At 39.1% G+C, this 9,558-nt stretch overlaps 1 long non-coding RNA gene across 1 annotated transcript; it reads left to right on the plus strand.

The window, feature by feature from the left end:
* The first annotated feature begins 924 nt into the window (after nt 1-924).
* On the plus strand, nt 925-7,845 carry LOC118410496. The gene is made up of 3 exons (XR_004830561.1): nt 925-1,392; nt 6,505-6,673; nt 7,709-7,845. It is a non-coding gene; the product is annotated as an uncharacterized LOC118410496 (long non-coding RNA).
* Nucleotides 7,846-9,558: the final 1,713 nt, after the last annotated feature.

The following is a 9,558-nucleotide window of genomic DNA, read 5'->3' on the forward strand; positions in this document are numbered from 1 at the left end:
GACTGTATATAAAGTGCTTCACATGAATCACCAATTTTTTTATTGTGGTGCTGTCCATCTGTTAACTGTTAACAGTTTTAAAAAAAATAGTGATACAGTTTATTGACACAGGCATAGAATGAGTGTGTTGACAAAATATTTGGTGTGAACTAATGTAGGCTAACTCAAGCATATATTGTGATGTTTGGAAGGTAACATTATCCAAATTAGTTTGGCCCAGAACGAATATTTGTATCCAAAACTGCATACACATGTATATTCTAAAGTTGGCAAACTGCTGAAAATGGCTATAGCAGGCCCCTCCCTGTGAAGGGTAACGTTAGCCTTGCATCATGCTTCTAGGGCACTGTCCAAAGTTGAATGAGCCACTAAAGTGTGATTCAATTGGTACAAAAAGGTCAGTTTGTGGCTGGAACCAAAGAAGTGTGCTTGCAGAGTATGTGCAGTTTGTGTCAACCGTGTTACAACAGCGCCACCTGTTGGGTACATGTGTGATCACAACAGTAGGAACGAACAATATCTTTCAAATTGGTGATGTTGTTCATTGATTGTAGACTTGGCCAACTGGGACATAGTGACCTTGTTGCTTCCTGGAACCCTTAAACGTTCATCTCATGGTTGCAGATGGGGTTAACTCTATAAGGCTTAACGTTATACCAGAATGCAGCAACAGAGCAAATATGAAATGTAGAAATTTACCAACTTTGAGTAACAAATTTGTAAATGGAGTTGGTAACCCAAATAATCCTTATATCTGTTCAGGTGACTTGTCTGGCTAATCCTCCGTTTCCATCAACAACTATGTATTGATCATTCTGCAGCCAAATGAGTCTGGTTGAGAGAGCTAGTGTTGTAGTACCACTACCCAGGTTTAGGTGGCGCTGCATTTTGCCGTGCGAACTGGCTAGCCTGAGGGGGGATCCGTTTGTCACGTGACCCAGCTTTGGGCAGGTTCGTCTCAGACGACAAAACCGAGGATCGGATGACTTCTGTGTTCATTTGTCCACTTCTCGAAAGCTCTCCAGCACCTCGCCTCCTTTCGTCCTCCCGGATTACCTTTGTGTCGTGACCAGAGGAGGTTTTTCCAGTGGAGAAGTTGCGGGGAGTCGGGTTTGTGTTGCAGAAGGGTGCGGGGAGTGAGTGGGACACAGCAAACACCGTCTGGCTGGCGGTTGAATTGAACATAGGGGCGGCCATTGTTCGGGCAGTGTAGACACGTTTTAGTTCTGAGAAACTCCACTTTTTGTCCGCGTCATTAATGCTCAGTCCTTACTTATTGTGCAAACAATCTTCAACATGGACTTGGACAGCGACGGGCTGGATTTACTGAGGAAAATCGCCAGTGCTGACTGAGGTTGCACTCTTTGTTGACGGCACACGCGTAGAGTTGAGGTGAGTTTTTGTAGACTCGGCAGGAAAGCCTGATCTATCATACAATGTTTACATATCCTGGCTGATCTCTGAAATGATGCCATACGTCTAAATTTGATGTGGTCCCTATGTTTGAACAAACAATAAAAAACGTTTCGTTTGTCAGAAACCTGTCCGGTTTTGAATCATGCACAGTTCAGTGTTGTTGATGACTCACTCAGCTAAAGCGAGTTGAGTCCGTTTTTCATGGGTCATCGCAGATAACTTTTGAACAACAGAAAACATTTGCCATCAACAGCACACTGATCCAGTATAAAACTTCGTTTCACATGTAATCATAGATGGTAATTAGAATCAATTAAAACACGCCATTGGTGTCCTCAAATTATCAAGAACTATGAATAACAACATTGAGAGTCATGAGGTCAGTTAAACAATCGGGTACATTTTTGGGTCAAAGCGACAGCTTTGAACAGACAGCTTCCTGGATACCCAATATTCAGCCGTCCAAAAGACCGCCAGGATGTTTATTGTTAAAGCCAACAATAGCAGCAGACTTCGCTGTTTATGTATGTGTAACACCGCCACGTATCTGATGTTCCGACCCAACTTTGGCAGATTTTATATGTCGATGCCTGCTTGGTCCTGACCAAAGACGTAAGGACAGGGGATCTGGCAAAGTAGTTAACTTCACAAGTGCTGCCTACATGGCTGACACAATCCTTCCCCACACTACCAGCATCGTAATGCAGTTGTTGTAATGTGCCATGAATACCATGACAAGTGCCCAATGTCCATGATCTGGGTTATTTGGTTACACTTGATTAAATGGTAGTAATAGGATTGGGGATCCTCTCAAGTGTGTCCCCTCACGTCAAGATGCTAGTACATCAGAGTATGTTAAAGTTACACAAAAATCACTCTTAAAAGTTTCAGATGCAGTACATTTTTGTAGGTTCATAAATGCCAGAAACAGGTGTCAGATAGTTATGCGGTACATACACTTCACAAGTTCTTCTATGTGTAATTTGCAAACAAAAGAAAAAGCTAGATAGCTAGCTTCCAATTGTCCACATAATGTATTGTCCCTGTTGCAATTCGAATAAAGTCGGAGTCAAAGTCAAGTTTTAGAGGGTTTACAAAAGTCCATCCATCAGTCATACAAAATTGAGCTCTTCTTCAATTATGGATTTTTATGAAAATATATTGTACCTAGGACAAGGGAGGACTTGACCTAATCCAAAGTACACTTTACCTTGTATTGATTTTTAAAGTTACTCTTTGAAACACGATCCCAGAAGAGGGAACCTTTCATCTAAACCAAGGACGTTACTGTTTGAACTCCATGATTTGAGAAAACTGTAAGTCCCAGATTATTTTGAAAGCTGAAACTGTTGGACAAAGTTTGAACAATTGATGCCACCGACGTTTTCAATCTTTGCTTCGTTATGATCCTGAAATTAGAAGGCCTTCTTGTCCAAAATGACATATTTGTAAATTACCCTGTGTCGAAAGTAAGTATATAACAAACCTGAGTACAGATTGGAATTAGAATTGACACACGAAAATATGAAACTTTAAACCCCCACTTAGTTATTGACATAAAGCACCACGCACATTTGTTTGCCATATGAGTTTGACAGGCCCTGATCTGGATACATGGTAAGAACTTGAGAAGGCCCTAGGCCCTAGGACAAAACCAAAACAGTGTTCAGTACACACAAGTTTGCTTTGATAGACCAACAGCAGGTATTATTATGTTCACCTGCTTTTGTTGAAGTGAATATCCTGAAAGGGGAGCATACCCATCACAATAAACGTTAGTGGCTTCTTGTGTTCATTGCTTTCTCATTTGTACAAATGAATAAACTGAACAGGTGAATCTAGGGCAACTTGTACTTAGGTTATGTTTTGTTTTGCTTTCTTAACCTCAGAGTCTTTACCTGCATTGTGAGCTTTTTTTCGTTAGAATGCTGGACAAGTATGTGCATGCTGTTTAGTTTGTCCTTTATTTAGACGACACGACCTTATCTTGTATGCTTTTAGGAGGAGAAATTAAACACAGAAGATAAGATTTTGTTCTCCTGACTGCCTGAACTAGGGCCAACACAACCTGCGAAGAATTTAGATATTGATCTCATTGTGTTTGTTGTTGGTCTGAGTGGCAAGAAAGCCTTATGACCTCTTTGTTTGTGTCATAATTGAGTTAATTGATCTTCATACACGGCTTAAGTAGCTCAATATCAAAAGGTATCAAGGTAGATAGATCTTAAACATGTCATTTCCAAAAGTTGGTAGAATGATAAGAAATTATTAGATATAGAATGCTGTGTGAACCTTGTCCTGATTAATGCTGCTAATGTAATATTATATACATGGTTGGAAAACAGATTGTAACCAACACTGCAGTGGCATGTGTACCATGGCACCCAACCCTTGCACCACCCCTTCCTTACCTTGTCAACATCAATTTAAGGTTCCTTGACACCTGCGGCATGTAGCATCGTATTGTCTGCAAAAACTAATTTAGGAGAAGGCACTACCTTTAGGAAAAAATGCTATTATATTATTTATAGCAATATAAAGTAGGGAACCACACAGTGTGTATTAAACGTTGCTATGCATTGGTACGTACAGGCCAGCAGTTTGTCTCAGTACTCCCACAACCGTTGAGTAAGGTATTTATTGCCCCAAACAAGTTACAGCAGAGATGAAAGTGTTCAGGTGTGTGATATTGCCCCTTTTGTTTGTGCTATCATTGCCTCGGGTGTGTTTAAGCTTTTCACAGCAATCAACATTTAGTCCTCAATGTTTATGAAAGCAGTCTGTCACACTTTGGTGAAAGTACAGTGTATCATTTATAGCAGCCATATGTTTTATAGATTTGGTTTATACTAAGAGGTGTAGCTGAAGGAGTTGAGAGAGCCTTGAAACAGATTTCCTGCTCAAAGAGGAGTTTGTTTGCTGTTCAGAGGCACAAGTGTTCAGCCTTTTAAAGGATTGTGCTGGAAACTTATGACACTGTTGCAAGTGATTAGCTGAAAGAGAAGAGAGAAAAAAAATCTTTGGAGCATTTTAATGGCTCAGTAAATTTTGTTAATGCCTCAATTCAAATATTTCATATGGCATTGGATTTGAAGTCTGTTAGCATTCATAAACAGCCTGTCTGGAACTGTTTTGTCTACATTTCAGTCAGCTGGCTGTAAATGTATGAACTATATTCTCAAGTGAAGTTATGCAAATAAACATGTCTGTTAGTTTTAGTGTAGAAAAGATGACTTCAAAGCATTGATGTATAACTTAGGAACGTTTTGTTTGAGTATGCCAACGCTGGCCAATTTGTGGTGTGTTTTTTAACTTGCATGTTCTTGGTCATTTGGTATATAATAATAGCCTTGGGTATTTATACTATGTTCTTTAGTATTAGACAATGTAAGTATTCATTGTAATAAATTTTCAGCTGACTACCGACCTGTCTACTATCAATAACATAGTCCTTTGGCAGCTTTTAGAGGTTATTCCAGGTAACTGAGATGGGATAGTGTATTGTCTACATGTTACTCATGAAGAAGGGTGGATCTCATCACCATCAGAAATTCACTTGTCTGTGACTGAATCCTTGTGCTTTTTAGATCTACAGTGATATGGTGACATCATTACTTTTTTAAAGTATACAGAGTGATAATACACTCATGATGACATCGACATCTCTACCAATATTACTTTTTATTTCTGGTCAATGGAAATTGCATGCACAATTATCTGACCTCATTGTCCGGTGAATGGTCAGTGGTAAAATATTGATAACTGTGTTTAATTGCACCAGATGAAGGGTGACTTCTGTGGTTTTGTCCATGGCAGGTTATCATTGAAGTCGCTATAAGAATGATAAATTTGATCAGATTGAGATAGGACACCCAAAGATAACCAATGCCTCCCCTATACTCACTGGGGACCAGACTAAACTTACATGTGTCAAAGGTGTGTTATTGTTAAGGGTCTGCTTAAGATCAAACATGTTGAATCTTCTAACTGTGAATTACTCCATAGCTAAAGTGTGCTCAGCCAGAGTCAACTCTAAGTATTGGTTATAGTATTACTATTAGTCTGCAAAGAGTCAGTTAAACAAGAACCTTTGAACTCGTCTTTGTCTCTTTGAGTAATTGGTAGGTAAGGATAAACATAACTGCTATTAAAAGGGATGTTTTCAAATAGATGTTAGAAATGTTCCTGTCTGTAGTGCATGTTTCAATATTTTGGAAACCAGATGATACATTAATGTTATCCAATGGGGAACGGGTTTTCTGGGCGTTAAAATTCTGCGCGCGCGTTAAAAATATGCGCGTTAAAAAATTAAGTTGTGCATTGATAAATTCTTAGTAAGAAAAATGTGACTCCATTATATGATTTTCCATCTGTTACCAGAATTTTTGGTTTGAAAAGCTCCTAATTTTTAGTTCCCTTGGGAATAGGTTAATTTGCATATCCAGAAGATTTCAAAATCACTTGAATTTGACACAAATACATGGAAAAATTGCTAATGTGAGGTTTTGTATTGTAAAATATAACTGCTTGAGGCTTTTCTCCATTCTACAAGCTTCATTTCATCTTTTCTCAAGCAGATTGTTTCACATGCAAATGTCAACCTTTGTTGCGCATTAAAGCTTAACATTCAAGAATCACTTTAAAACTCCTGGAATATTTACAGAAAGGGATATTGTACTCTAGAATGCAACAAAATATTATTTTGTGGTATCATCTTCAAGCTTTTAAGTTAAAAACAGCAAGACAGTTGTCTAATCCCGAGGGAATCGGCTAATTTGCATATTTCAATGCGCAGGTTTTTAACGCGCAAATTTTAACGCGCACCAAACCCCAACCCCAATGTACATTTACATATCTTGCAAATTTTGCTCCATTCATTATGATGCAGAAATAATCTCTAATACTGTGGTAGTCATTTTTGAATATCTGCCTCTCATGTACTGGTAGTCTACCGCTCTGTTCTAACATAAGCTGTGGGAACAATCCATTTAGCAACTGAGGACCAGTCAACAAAAGGTTCAGTTCCCACTGAACACTGAAGCCTTTTTCTAGCGAATCAGAAACTAATTGTTGTATGCCTTTTTCTAGATTGCGTACGTGGCGGGAACTGTGACTGGTGAGAACCGACGGGTCTCCAGCATGTCGGACTCACCGCCCCCCTCCCCAGACCTGGATGAGATCGAGAGCAAGTGTGACAACTTACTGGCCAGGCTGAGCATGGACACACAAAACACACAGAGCCCCTCTCAGGGAGAAGGTATATGTTTATTATATAGAAACCAACATTTTTTTCTACATTTAACAAAAGCATTACTATAGAGACTAAGTCTGCTTTCATGTATTAGCAGGAAGACAGAATGACCTCAATCAGTCAATGAGCAACTTTTGGAAATCTGACAGTATCAGCACACAACCTTGGCAAATGAATCTAACCTTGTCTCCGCTGTAGGTGAATTTACTGATCAAATTTGTATTTTGTCCCAGGGTAACAAAGTGAGCAAGGATACAGCTAAGCTTTAGATGCTGTTGTTATGAGAACAAAATAGGTAGAATTGTGTTAGGTGTACATGTTTGTAGCACATCGCTACTGTGTCAGTACATCCAGGTGAATGAATCATCCCAAATGTGCCATGTAATTTACAAAAAAAACAGCTGCCAGAATAGTAAGACCATGATGGCAACATGATGCCCAGTAAAAAGAGAAGGTTCATGTGAAGTGACCCTAAGCAACATTATGGCTCTAAGGTGGCCGATTACATCTATTAGACGTATAGGCCTTGGGGGTATGAATATCTGCCCCATGCAGAGAACTACAAACAGGAAGGTGTTTCTGTCTAAGGTGAATTACAGCACCTTTAAGCTACCTGTCAAGACAATTGATATACTACGCCAGGTATTGCTATTCAGGTCCACCACCGTCAACTTGGACCAATTCACTACAACCAAAGCTTGAAGTCCATTCTTTGCATTCCGGCAACCTCTATTCAGTCTTCATATAAAAATATGTTACTCCTATTCACTGCTAGTGGAAAGCCATTTATTGTAAGAATTTGGTGTTGAACTGTACAAATAACTTCACCAAACAACAGGATTTCAGAGTGCTTGAATTATTAAAACTCCTGTCAATAGTTTTCAGGATACAGTTGTTGTTCTTCAGGGAGCCTTAATGAAAAATAGAAACATTTCTTGTTCTCTGCCTATACAAAGAAAATTTTATCTGTACTGTATAGCACATATGCTGACCAAACCCTGTTGAACCTCTTGACATGATTGTTTGCCTATGTCCCTTCAGGTGCCGCCTCCCAGGAAGATTTGGCCTTGCAAATCAACCAGGTGGGTTTTCTCACGTGCCTGTTTTTATAGCTCATGCCCATATAAACACACAGGTAGCAGTAGCACTTAACACTTACGCCATGTGCTTCGCAAAACCGATGAAGCAGTAGAGTAGAATAATTCTACTGATTTAGTTCAGAGAAAGGACCTGCATTACATAGATTTGTAGGTTAATTCAGGGGTACAGATTGCAGTTTGTTACAGTTTGGCAGTTCTCACATATCTAACTTTATGTCATACCTGGCCAACCTGGGCCGCGATAATGTTAATGCAATAACTATATTGTCATTTAGAAGAATTTGTGTTTTTTTCCACTGGAATTCAGGTATATACACATTGAGCAGACGTACTGTTCAGTTCTTTTGTTGATATCGATAAACAGTACACATCCCACATGCATGGAGTTTCAAAGTGTTCCCCAAAAATAGATACTTGTAAATTTCAAGTTGAGTTTGGTACATTTCATTTGGATAAAGCTACAGTCAACATGTTGTAATAATGTAGTCTCCATGGTAAGTCACACTTAGTAAACGATATCCCCTACAAAGTTTACTGTACACTCCGTGTCCCCTGCAAAGCTTCAGTGGCTAAACCTATGTTTGAACATCCCATCCTAGTGGGTTGGGTGTGGTTGTACTATTACCCTCCCAGCATGCCCAGCTTACTAAGGATAACAAACTGTCCAGGCTGATCCCAGAGGTATTTGGTGAGTAGACTGTGTCATCAGCTGTCCCCCTGTTCACCATGGTGATGATGCATCCAAAGCAGGGCTGGTTTGGTTGTGAAAAACTAGAAATGAAGCATATCTCAACAGTAAGGAATCTCCATAATAAACAGAGTAGTTTCCAGAAAAACTGCATAACATACACTAATACAAGCTAGTAGCAGATTTTTGTCAAAGATCTGACTTCCTCTCTGATAAATGAAATCATAATCATATACATGCATACTTTGTTTGGAACCCTATGTTGGACAGGATTTTGACCAATTCAAATACTCATGTTGATGGAAAAATGCATGTCAGAAAATCACATATGTGAGGACTATTTTAGGCATAACCTTACCATATACTGAGAGTTGGCTTTGATTTACAAGTAAGGAAAATCTATGCCCTGCCTCCATTCCCCAATCACTGGGTATGAAGGCTATAAAATCACAGCAGGAATATCTGGAGTAGAAATTTATGGCTCCCACAGAAGAGGTTGACATGGTTTTTATTAGTGTAAGTGCCCACATTACTCCTGTTCCATTACACTTCAGGTACTATTGAGAACAGCCATGGGCCCATGAGACATGATATATGGTATTGTGAAACATGATACATCATTTATTATGCTGATGTTTATGCCTAAAAACACTGGTGTTGTTTGACAGAATTTACCAAACTTTCTTGGGAACCAATTAATGTTGACAACATGGTAGGTAGCATTTGTAGTGATGGCTCCATTGTAATGTGTGGTAAAAATTGATTAAAGTCTAAGTAACCTTGAAGTCAAACCACAGTCATGCCCTTATCTATAATTCATGCCACCATCTTCTGCCTATCCATCAGAATTATAAAGAAGGCTTTTAATCTAGCCGGTGGAACTGAACAGGCTATCAATAAAGGTGTGAACTGTAGAAGGTTGATGGATGCTGAAAATACCACCCAACAATGGAAACGTCTTTACTGCAATATAATGTACATGGTTGTAATTACATTAACGTGGTTTGGAGTGTGCACAAATACTCGGCTGTCGTGAGAAGAAACGGAAAGAGAACTGCTTTGTTTTTGTTTTTTTCATGAACTATGCTTTGTACATTTATGAA

The sequence above is a fragment of the Branchiostoma floridae genome, chromosome 1 (assembly GCF_000003815.2).
Source record: "Branchiostoma floridae strain S238N-H82 chromosome 1, Bfl_VNyyK, whole genome shotgun sequence".
NCBI lineage: Eukaryota > Metazoa > Chordata > Leptocardii > Amphioxiformes > Branchiostomatidae > Branchiostoma > Branchiostoma floridae.